The sequence below is a fragment of the Palaemon carinicauda genome, unplaced genomic scaffold (genome assembly GCF_036898095.1).
Source record: "Palaemon carinicauda isolate YSFRI2023 unplaced genomic scaffold, ASM3689809v2 scaffold633, whole genome shotgun sequence".
NCBI lineage: Eukaryota > Metazoa > Arthropoda > Malacostraca > Decapoda > Palaemonidae > Palaemon > Palaemon carinicauda.
The window spans coordinates 33,039-45,716 of NW_027171909.1; the positions used below are offsets into that span (position 1 = coordinate 33,039).

General features: G+C 33.3%; 1 long non-coding RNA gene across 1 annotated transcript in view; it reads right to left on the reverse strand.

The window, feature by feature from the left end:
- Positions 1-10,676: 10,676 nt before the first annotated feature.
- LOC137637292 (uncharacterized) overlaps positions 10,677-12,678 on the reverse strand; it is a 43,338-nt gene continuing 41,336 nt past the window's right edge. The window contains exon 5 of the long non-coding RNA XR_011043531.1: positions 10,677-11,263. This is a non-coding gene — a long non-coding RNA (uncharacterized lncRNA). The remainder of the gene's footprint in view (positions 11,264-12,678) is intronic.

The window sequence follows — 12,678 nt, forward strand, 5'->3', positions numbered from 1 at the left end:
AAAAACCTCATTAGCTAGAGCGTTTGCCCGAAATCGTCAGTAAATCTGACTTTTTCGTCAACAGCAGCCCATAAGTCGGAGGAACCCTCTCGCCTTATGGATTTTTAGCGGGAAAATATCTGGCCTCTCATTGGCCGAGACGTCCTCTGCTGTGATTGGTGAATGTATATGACGTCATACAATCATAGTTTTATGAATGAACTCGACTGAGCAGGAGTGAAATATCTATACTTATTTTAAATAAGGTAATAATTAAAAATTGTAATTCTTATTTTAATAAACTTATGATAGAGTTAATTATATACTAAAATAAATATTGAATCATGTTCATAAGTATAAGCTATTAAAATAAGTTATTTTTGAAGAAATAATTAACTTAGTTTTGGCTACGATGTTAGACGCGTAGTAAAAATTTGTAGGAGAGCTCGGGACGTCTGCGTTGCTGTTTGTGAAACCTACCCGAATTTCCGCCACTATTTGAAAAGATTTTTCGTTTTTAAATGTATTAGAGATAACTTTTCTTCAAAATATATGGAAACAATACTTTATAAGATGTTTTTTATAATATATTCTAGAAAAGGAATAAATTCTTATACTAGCTCATTATTTTTATGAAGAAAATGAGTCTGAGACGTCAAGATCTGTTTGCTGGTTGAGTAAGAAGGTGGTTTGACTGAGTGACACGTAGCTAATATTCGATATTCAAACAGATGCTATTATTATATCGAGCTTAAATAGTGTAAGAACATGACAGTAATTCGTATTTTGTTACATTCATGGTAAAATGTAATTGAACAAATGTTTAACAAATCATACGTTTTATTAAGGAAATATGTCGTCATAAAGGGTAGGGGTAAATAATGTATCTCAGATAAATTAAGACAAACATTGTACATTTTATAGAAACAAACTCAAAGCAATATTTAGTAATAAAATGTATCTTAAATATATAATTTTTGTAGTTATTATTACAATAAATAATAAAGAAATAGGATGAAAGGGATTTGGTAAAAATTTCGAATGAATTTGACTAGTTCGCCAACAGCAGTTCATAAGTCAAATGAACCCTCTCACCTTATGCATTTTGAGCGGGAAAATGTCTGGCCTCTCATTGGCTGATTCTTCCTACGCTCTGGTTGGTGGATTATATGACGTCATAAAATCCACTGGTAATCGTAAAAAAATCTGTACTTATAATATATATATTATGACTCATAAATTATATGTGTTATTAAAATCGACATAAAATAATAAATAAATTATTAATTAATAAATAATTAATCTTTTTAAAGGACAAATCTTAAATAAATACGTCATATTCGAAGGAATACGTAACTGTGTTCTGGCTACGATCTTGAGAGTGCGTGCGTATGTCCGCAAAGCTGCATGAGCGAAGACAACCAATCACAGCTAAGGAAGAATCTGGCTGGGTTAGTGTAAAAAACTTATACTTCTTTTAGATAAATTACGATTAATAATTTACAATTTTATATTGAAATAAACTACAAATAGTTATAAGTTAGTAAAAAATAAATACTGGATCGCGGTAAAGTGCATAGTTGAATAAAAACGTCATATTAGAAAGAATACTTGACTGTCCCTTTGGCTACGATGTTGGATGTGCGTGTGTATGTCTGTATGAGTTGCTGTTTGAGAAACCTACCCGAATTTCCTTATTAAAATGTTTCTAAACCTTTAAAATGGTAAGACTTAGCTGGATTTTTTTTTAGTTTTTAAGGGAATTAGAGATAACTTTTCTTGAAATTATATGGAAACAATACTTCATAAGATGTTTTTATGATATATTCTAGTAGATGAATAAATTCTGATTAGTAGATCATTTTCATTAAGAATACGTCTTTCATACTTAACAAGAGTGGGATAATTCTGTTTGCTGGAAGTATTGAGTAACAAACACTTAGCTATTATTCGATATTCAAACAGATGCTATTATTATATCGAGGTTATGTAATTTAAGAACTACAGTACATGACTGTAATTTGTATTTTGTTACATTTATGGTATTATGTAATTGAACAAATTATAAGGAAGGACATTAGGATGAAAATCCTCAGCTAAAAAAAAGATTATCTAAAATCTCGAGGTAATTTGACTAATTCGTCAACAGCAGCCCATAAGTCAAAGGAACCCTCTCACCTTATGCATTTTGAGCGGGAAAATGTCTGGCCTCTCATTGGTTGATTCGTCCTATGCTCTGATTGCTGGTTGTATATGACGTCATGAAATCCACTGGTAGTCATAAAAAAGCATATACTTATAATATATAAAATATGACTTATAAATTATAAATTTTATGAAAATTATCATAAAATAAGTAATAAATTACTAATACAGAATTGATAAATCTTCTCAAAGGACAGAAGTTAAATAAATATGTCATATTCGAAGGAATGCGTAACTGTGTTCTGGCTACGATCTTGAGAGTGCGTGCGTATGTGTGTGAAGCTGCAGTAAGCGATGTGTGCAGCCAATCACAGCTAAGGAAGATACAGCCAATCATAGCACTGGATCATCCCGCTAAGGTCCCTGGTTTGCTGTTTGAGCAATCTGCCCGAATTTCCTTCGAGATTTTTATTCTTTTATTTAAGAAATAAATAAATTATCTTTATTCCCTGCCATTCTTTATAAATTGTTTTGATAATATATATATTAATCGAGAGTGATTACTTAATGAAAAACCTTTAATTGCTTGAATAAAGAAATAATAAAAAAAAAAAAACATTGAGTAGATCGAACGAGATTTTTGCGTGAATTTGAAAAGTTCGTCAACAGCAGCACATAAGTCGGAGGAACCCTCTCGACTTATGGATTTTTTAGCGGGAAATATCTGGCCTCTCATTGGTTGACTCGTCCTGAGCTCTGATTGGTGGTTGTATGTGACGTCATGGAAACGTATTTTTATGAATGAATCTGCTGAGTTGGTGTGAAAAACTTATACTTCTTTTGGATAAATAACGACTTATAATTTACAATTTTATATTGAAATAAACTATGAATAGTTATAAATTAATAATGAATAAATATTAGATCTTGTTAAAGGGCATAGTTAAATAAATACGTCATATCAGAGAGAATACTTGACTGTCCTTAAGGCTACGATGATAGATAGATGTGCGTGTGTACGTCTGCCTAGGTGTAGTAAGCGAAGGCAACAACCAATCACAACTGAGAAAATACAGCCAATCAGAACACTGGAATATCCCACCAAGGGAGAGATCCTGCGACTTATGCGTTGCTGTTTGAGAAATCTGCCCAAATTTTCGTCGAATTTCAGCCAAACGTTCTAGCTAGAGTGGATAGGGCTGAGGAATTTTTGTCTTTAATGGAATTGATGATATATTTTCTTCAAATTACAAAGGGATAGTCCCTTGTAAGATGTTTTTGATAAATCTTATCATGGGGAAGAATTTTAATTCCCAAATTATTATTTCTATTATAGAATACGTCTTTGTGACGTCATAGAGAGTAGGATGAATTTTACAGCTGCCTAAATGATTGATTAACTGATTTGCTGTTAAATAACACTGATATTGGACACTCAAATAGATACTATTATTACATCGAGCTTAAATATTGAAGGAACTACATAACTGTAATTAGTATTTTGTTGAATTTTATGTATAACATCATTAAACAGATAATTAAACCTCTGGTATTTCACGAGATGATTCTTTTAATACGAAAATTAACTCTTCTAGTGAAGTGATATTCTGAGTATATTAGCATTATTTGATACTTATACATAGATAAGTTAGTGTGAATTTAATAGGGTTAGTATTTTCTCATAACTACCGAGAAGTCTCTAAAATTTAGGAGTAAAAAGTAGTTAATAATTTCTTTTAAAATGGCGTATTTATCAAGCTTACGTATTTAAACGAGTTCTAAATTCTGTTTTATTAATAAATTGATAATATTTTAAGTTGTATTTTATAATAATTATGATTTATATATCCAAATTATTCTGTTATAACTAAGTTTTTCACTCAAATCCTGGCTAGACAAGATTTGAGTGAAAAACTTATAGTTATTACAGAATATTTTGGATATATAAATTATAATTATTATAAAATACAACTTAAAATATCAACGTTGGTAACACTGTGTATTATTGGTAACGTTGCTAATGTTATCGTTCGTTCGTAAGAGACCGAATTGGTTGATCTGTTTGTTTCCGATTGAAATGAACATCAAATTCCCTTAATTCACGTTATTTACTATAGGAAAACAATTATATATCGTTTCCCCAGTATGTTTTCCCCACCCAAAACCCCGAGTTCCCACTGGGGGTCCCCCATTATCGTAGGATATAGATGTATATATATTTCTGAAACTATTCATTTGCGACGGAAACGAGTGTCATTTTTCAAGAGATCGTAATTTTTTCTGTAAGAAACAGTAGTTTTTTTCCAAGGTTACATTACCATGGAATAATATACAAAATTACCTTACTTTTAACTGATGATAATTACATTATAAATTACGTAATGTAATGCAATATCATGCGATAACTTACCCTATCCGTTGTTTCCTGGTTTGTTATTGCTTAGCTTCACGCGGCGCCAGGGTTGCCAGATTATTCGACTGGATTATCGTACCTGAGCCTTAGAATTGTTGTTTTTCAACCAAAATTATCGTAAACAGTTTCAAAATAATTATCTAAGAGTTACATGATTGACTTATTTCAAAATATTTTAGTATAATTGTTTAATCAAACACACAAACACATATATGTATATACATAAGTTATGTATCGTACATCGTACTAGACCTAAAATAATCGTACATGTATGATAATTATCGTACGAATGGCACCCCTGCGCGGCGCCGCAAAATTAGTTTGCGGCCACTCTATCCCTTTATAGATAGGTGCAAAGCTTCTTTAAGCTTATATTTATTATTATTATTGTTTATATTACCTGTGCCTCAAATAAATTAATATCGTAATGAGATTCTCAATCTTTACTTTTATTCCCTTCTACCTTAAAATTAGATAGGATAACACCTTGCTATCATCAGTTTTGGCAACCTATTGTGGTCAGTTTGGATTTCTTAAATTCTTCTTCTATATGCATTGCCCTATCTATAAATGCAGCTAGACCCCTGTTAGGATTTTTCAGCGTACTTAATCTTATGTCTACATTCATTAGCTGTCCTAATTTTGGGCATAAAAATAAATGTTCATTAGTATCTTCTTCATCTTTGCACAAGTCACACAAATTATCTTCATCCATTATAGAGTACACTACAATTTTTCATTTATGGCTGGCATTATTTTATAGCGAAGCTTATTGTTCAATCTACGTACACATGGAAGAACAATATCAAAATCAACCAATTTTGATTAAATGTGCATTTTATTATGAATAAATGACCAATAGAACATCAAAATATGATTTATTCACATGTAAGAGATTAGTAATTCCAGTGCAACAGGAAACAATTATGTTGAAACGTGTATGCATAATTATATAAAAACACATTCATAGTACAGTATACATTAATGTATTTGCTTTTCTTCATACGTTATTATATGTCTGAGATATTTAAAATAGGTTCCATAAGTCAGCATAGCATTTCAAAAGCCCCAATGTTAAGCTCGTCTAGTGGGAAGGTTGTGCCCTGTGATTGGTTGCTTTGATAATGACGTCATTAACTATCGAGCTCATAATTGGTTCTTGACTCATGACGTCATTATTCATAGCTATTATTGATTTTTGATTGATGACGTCATTATCCATAACTCGTTGTATTTACTTAAATACAGAAAGGAGAAGGGTGTATGCATTATAAATGTAAGAATACTTTAATTAAATATCTTTTGATTAACCAAAAATAGTTTAATAATTGTTGTTTTCTGCGTATATGGTATTACAAAATATTCTCGCCTTATGCATTTATACCGGGAAATATCTGTTGTCTCATTGGCTGGTTGTATGTGACGTCAGACACTGGTATTCATGAATGAAAAAACCCATACGTATTTAAGATTAATTAGAGCTTAAAAAATACAATTCACAGGAAATAATCTTAGCAATATTATTAATTTTAAAAAAAAATAAATAAAAATCTTATTAAAGGCTGTAAGTTAGATAAATAAGTCATATTTGAAGGAATAATTGACTAACTTTTTGGCTACGATGTTCTATGCATGTGTTCGTTTGTGCGTGAAACAAAGGCAATAACCAATCACAGCTGAGGAAGATATAGCCAATCAGAGGTCTCAAAAGTACCACCCAGAGTAACGGGAGCTTATGAGTTGCTGTTGGAGAAACCTGCTCAATTACCCGTAAATTGACATTAAAACGCTTATGAAAACAAAATAGGATGAAAAAAACGTCATTAACTAGAGCGTTTGACCGAAATGGATCCCGTGAAGCCGATTTTTTCGTCAACAGCAGCTCATAAGTCGGAGGAACCCTCTCGTCTTATGCATTTTTAGCGGGAAAATATATGTCGTCTCATTGGCTGATACGTCCTCTGCTGTGATTGGTGGTTGTATGTGACGTCAGGTAATAGTATTTTATGAATGAATTAGATTCGGTAGGAGTGAAATATCTATACGTATTGAAGATAAATTAGGTCTTATAAATTATATTTTTTCATAAAACCAAACGTATGATAGAACTAATTTACTATCAAAATAGATAATGAATCTTGTTCAATTGCTTAAACTGAATAGATAAGTATTTTTGAAGGAATAATTTATCTACGATTTGGCTACGATGTTACCTAGGGGTAAAAAAAATCTATACGTATTTTAGATTAACTAGAGCTTCAAAAATTAAATTTCACTAAATATAATCTTAATCATATTATTAATTTTAAAATAAAATAAATAAAGAATCTTATTAAAGGTCGTAAGTTAGATAAACAAGTCTTATTTGAAGGAATAATCGACTGACTTTCTGGCTACGATGTTCTATGCATGTGTTCGTTTGTGCGTGAAACGAAGGCAATAACCAATCACAACTGAGGAAGATGTAGCCAATCAGAGGACTGGAATGTACCACCAAGAGTAACGGGGACTTATGAGTTGCTGTTGGAGAATCCTGCCCAATTACCCGTAAATTTACATTAAAACGCTTATGAAAACAAAATAGCATGAAAAAAAACGTCATTAACTAGAGCGTTTGCGCGAAATGGATCCAGTGAAACCGATTTTTTCGTCAACAGCAGCCCATAAGTCGGAGGAACCCTCTCGTCTTATGCATTTTTAGCGGGAAATATCTGTCGTCTCATTGGCTGAAACGTTCTCTGTTGTGATTGGTTGTAGTATGTGACGTCAGGCAATAGTATTTTATGAATGGGTTCGTCTCGGTAGGAGTGAAGTATCTATACGTATTGTAGATAAATTAGGACTGATAAATTATAGTTTATAGTAAAAATGAACTTTTAATATAATTTATTTACTAATATAATAGATGAAAAATCTTGTTCGAATGCTTAAGCTGAATAAATAAGTCTTTTAAGAAGAAATTGTTAACTAGGTTTTGGCTACGATGTTTAACTTGTATGTGAGAATTTGTAAACAAATGTTACAGCCAATGACAGCTGAGAAGATACAGCCAATCAGAGGGCTGGAATATCCCGCCAAGAGGGAGTTACAGCAATTTATGAGCTGTTGTTCGAGAAACCAGTTACTTATTACATAAAAAAGCTCAAAAGCTTTACCACTATTTATTTGTTCGCCAAAAACAGCCCATAAACCAGAGGAACCATCTCACCTTATGTGTATAATTAGTGGGAAATATCTGTCTCATTAGCTGATTCGTCCTCTGTTGTGACTGGAAGTTGTAGGTGACGTCACTAATGTTTTTATGAATGAAATTACGTGTCAGACCTAGGGGGGAGGAAATATATATACGTATAGCAGATGAATTGGGACTCAGATAATTAGATTTTACAAAAATAACCTTATAAAAGTTAGTACTTCTTTAACTAAACAAACAGAGGCCCTTATTAAAGCCGTAAATTAAATAAATACGTCAAATTCGAAAGAATAATAGACTGTGTCTGGTTACGAAGTCTAGCTATGGAAGGCAGAGTTGAAATGTTTTATTTAATAGAAAATTAGAGATATATTTCAATAAGATATATAGAGATAGTCCTTATAAGATGTTTATATAACATAATCTATCAAAAGGATACATTTTAATTACTAAATCTGCGTTTTTATTAAGAAAGTACGTTTTAGTGACGTCATCAATAGTAGGATGCATTTTAACATTGGTTGAATGACGATGCATTTGTTAGCTGAGGTGTTGAAAAACGCTAATATTGAATATTCAATAGATGATATTATTAAAATGAGCCTAGATGGTGAAGGAACTACATAAATTTAATTAGTATTTTGTAGAATTTCAAGTATAATGTAATTACTTAAAGGAATAAATGACTGTTTTGATTACGATGTTTGTGTGTGTGAAGCTGTAGCATATAATTTAAGCAAACATTAAACAGATGATGAAACACTTGAATTAACTTATGATCTGAAAATTACTCCAGCTGGTGTAGATACGTATCTCATAATTGAATAAACTATATAGTTAAACTAGTGTGAATTAATATGGATAGTATTTTCTAATAAGTACCAGGAACGCTAATATTTAGGAGTGAAAAGTAGCTAGATTTCTTTATCAGGAACTCTAAAACTTGTAGATATTAATGTCTCTCTTATATATACTAAAAACCATCTTGCTCAACGAGCTGTTTAAGTGTAGTATGGCTTATTATCTGTATGAGCTATGGATGGGGTACTTTGGGGCAATCTATGTGTCTACCTGCCGAGTCATTAGCAACCATTGTCTGGCCCTCTCTGGTCCTAGCATGGGTCCTCCACCCCTGCTAGAGTGTAGATCAAGTATATATGGTCAGTCTCTAGGGTATTGCCCTGCTGTAGTATTAGTATTGTATAATAATACAATGTAGCCTACCTTGGTTTTCCACTATCTTGGGTTAGAGTTCTCTTGCTTGAAGGTATATTTGAACACCATATTTCACCTTTTGGGTAGTTTGTAGCGCTACGGCCAAGCGTCCTAATTTGCTTATTATCGCTCCGACTGTTATCTTGTATAGAATAAAAACGTTTGGAAATGGTCTACGGATCTTAAATATGTTGTGTAAGGGGGGGGGGGATCCGGGGGGGCGCAGGCCCCCTGGGTAAGGACACGGCTTTTAGCATAGGTTAGGTGGGTTTTTTATGTTAGCTTTTCCCGTAGTACTCGTAGGTAAGGAAACTGTTGTGTAAAGGCGGGGGGAGGGGTCCGGGGGGGGGGGGGGCGAAGCCCCCTGGCTAAGGATATGGCTTTTAGCATAGGTTAGGTGGGTTTTTTAAGTTAGCTTCTCCCGCCAAAATCGTTTTTAGAACGACGACCACAGATCAGAATATTCCCGTTTTCTACGGGATCTGGCCGTCACCCTACAAACGCTCCCACCTTTTTACTTACGAAGTAAAAATGTTGGACAACAAAAAGGAAGAAAAGAAACATTAAAGTCATGCATACAGTACACAACGTTTAGTGTACTCACCTCCATGCTAGCAAAGGTTGACCTTCTAGTAATAATTTGTATCAACATTAAAATAGGTCTTCAACGCTGTGATTAGCAGCAAAAGTAGTGATGGCATTTATATTGTAGATTAAAGCCGTTGAGATACTACTGCTAAAGAGTTAGGGGGTCCTTTGACTGGCCAGTGTGTTACATTGGCTCCTTCTCACTCGTTACGATTCATTTTCCCTTTTCCTACACACACACCAACTAGTCTGGCCTATTCTTTACATATTCTTCTTTGTCCTCATACACCTGATAACACTGAGATTACCAAACAATTCTTCTTCACTCAAGGCGATTAACTATCGCATTGTAATTGTTCAGTGGCCACTTTCTTTTTGGTACGAGTAGAAGAGACTCTTTAGATGATAAGCAGCTCTTCTAGGAGGACACTCCAAAATCAAACCATTGTTCTCTAGTCTTGGGTAGTGCCATAGCCTGTGTACCATAGTCTTACACTGTCTTGGGTTAGAGTTCTCTTGCTTGAGGGTACACTCGAGCACACTATTTTACCTTATCTCTTGTTTTGTTAGAGTTTTTATAGTATATATAGGAGATATCTATCTCTTAAAATATTTAATTTTCCTTTCCTCACTGGGCTATTTTCCCTGTTGGAGCCCCTGGGCTCATAGCATCCTGCTTTTCCAACTAGGGTTGTAGCTTAGCAAGTAATAATAATAATTACTACTTTCTATCAATATTGAAACCATTATAACTTTGGTAACAAAAGTAACATCGGCCTTTTTTTGGTTTGTAATGGTACTGTACTAGTCTAGAGTATCCAAGCCTTAGCTCTTAACCATGAAATACAATGTACGATACAGATACCTTGATCAGTCCAGAGTACTTGTGCTCTGCAGATAGGGATTGTCCCTTTAATCATTTAGAATTCATTGAAATCCCAACAGTCAGACCTTCTCCATCATGTCTCAATACTACACAGTAGTCTAGAGGTTTTCATTCCAGTTGTGGAATGATCTCCCTAACCAGGTGCTTAAATCAGTTTAACTTCAAAGTTTCAAATTTGCAGCAAATGTTTTATGTAGAACAGGCTGACACAGGTGTCTTTTCATAGTTTATTTATGAAATTTATTTTAATGTTATCGTTCTTAAATTGGTATTTTAATTGTTCCGTACTTCTCTTGTAGTTTATTTCATTTCCTCACTGGGCTATTTTTTGCTGTTGGAGCCCTTGGGCTTAAAGCATCCTGCTTTTCCAACTAGGGTTATAGCTTAGCTAGTAAAGATACTAATACAGTACTGATAATAAAACTTGAGATTTGAACAACAGAAGGAATAAGGTGCAAAAAAAGGTATAACAGAAGACTAAAATTGTTGATGCTAAAGATGGATTCAAGAAAGGGCTAAACAGGTTATTTATTACAACATTTCATATCTGAGATTTAAGATTTGATTTCGAAGACCAACAACAGACCAGCTATTTACAATTAGACAAATTACTGAAAATTTTTTGGGAATTTAATAAATACTGTACACCTCTTCTTTCATTACAAACAGACATACGTAGGCCATTAATGTGGAACATCCTGAAAGAAATGGACATCCCGAGAAACCTGATACGTGTATCGAAAGCCTGCTACACAAACACCAAATGTTTAGAAAACACTTCTTGCTGAAGTAGTGCTATCAACCATACGGCCTCGTCACATTCTTCTATTGATGTCAGCAGCACCTGAAAAAAAATTTAGAGCACTTATAATTCGTCAAGACAAACATTTCAAAAACTATTGAACAGGTCCTAATAACACAAAGAATATATTGGATGACCATAATAGAAGATTGTTTAGCAGCTGCAAGGCTGGCCGGAGAAACAAGGATGTTTATGAAATGTAAGAACAGGTCGTTTTAAATTCACTTGTACAATACGAGAAATTCAGCCACTGTACAGTAGTTTTAATAAGTGAGGAGACTTAAGATGTGCATTCAAGACAAATTAAACATGAGTTGGTTTCATCAATTAGAAGACATGATTGACTGAAATCTATTGTAAAACAAAATGAAAAAATAAACCTGATTGAGGAATGATCTTCCTTAAGAAACAGACCAATTCATTCTTACATCTACAACATATTACTACACAGTAAGTTTTAAGAGAGGTTTCTACATCATATTTCAGAGGACTTGTTTCCCCTCTGCTGTTCGTATGTGCATTTCATTTTTATCATACAGTATTTTACCACCTCCCACGATTCAGTGTGATCAATGCCCTCGATTATTCAGGGCACAAATTGGTCATTATAAGGCTCACCACCCAAACAATAATTAACCTACTATGACCTTCTCCTCTATTCAACCTTCTATTGGGACTGAAAACTATATTTGGATATGAATACATGTCGACGACTTTACCCATTTCTTTTTTCTTGAACCACCCTTTTCAAATATAAGTACTTTATTCTACAAAGACGGGCTTTACAATGTGGTGGTCATATTTGTTTGGTCCAAAATAATATTACTATCATCATAACAATACATAAACCATATGTATTTTACAACTGTTATCTTGTATTTATCAATCTCTCATACAGCACCAACAGCACACGAAACTCTACGGAAAATACGTGACTTTGGCTTCAAATTGGTCGACCATCCACCTTACTCCCCAAACCTGATCCCCTCCGACTATCACCTCTTTCCACAACTGAAGAAACGTCTTAAGTGAACGAAATTTCACGAGTTTTCATAAACCAGTCAAAAAAGAATTATGAGGATCTCAGTGTGAAGCTGGGCTCTTAGGTGAGGATTCTATAGTGGCATAGCTATATCTTGCACCCCCCTGATTGCTATTTTAGTCTCAGAGGTTTGAATCTACAAAAATTATCTTTATTTTCTAATTACTTTTTCATAAATATGCAACTTCCAGTGCACGCTTGTCTTCTCTTATTATTATTATTATTATTATTATTATTATTATTATTATTATTATTATCATTATTATTATTATTATTATTACTAAATGCTAAGCTACAATCCTAATTGGAAAAGCAGGATGCTATAAGCCCAGGGGCCCCAACAGGGAAAATAGCCTAGTGAGGAAAGGAAACAAGGAAAAATAAAATATTTTAAGAATAATAAAATTAAAATAAA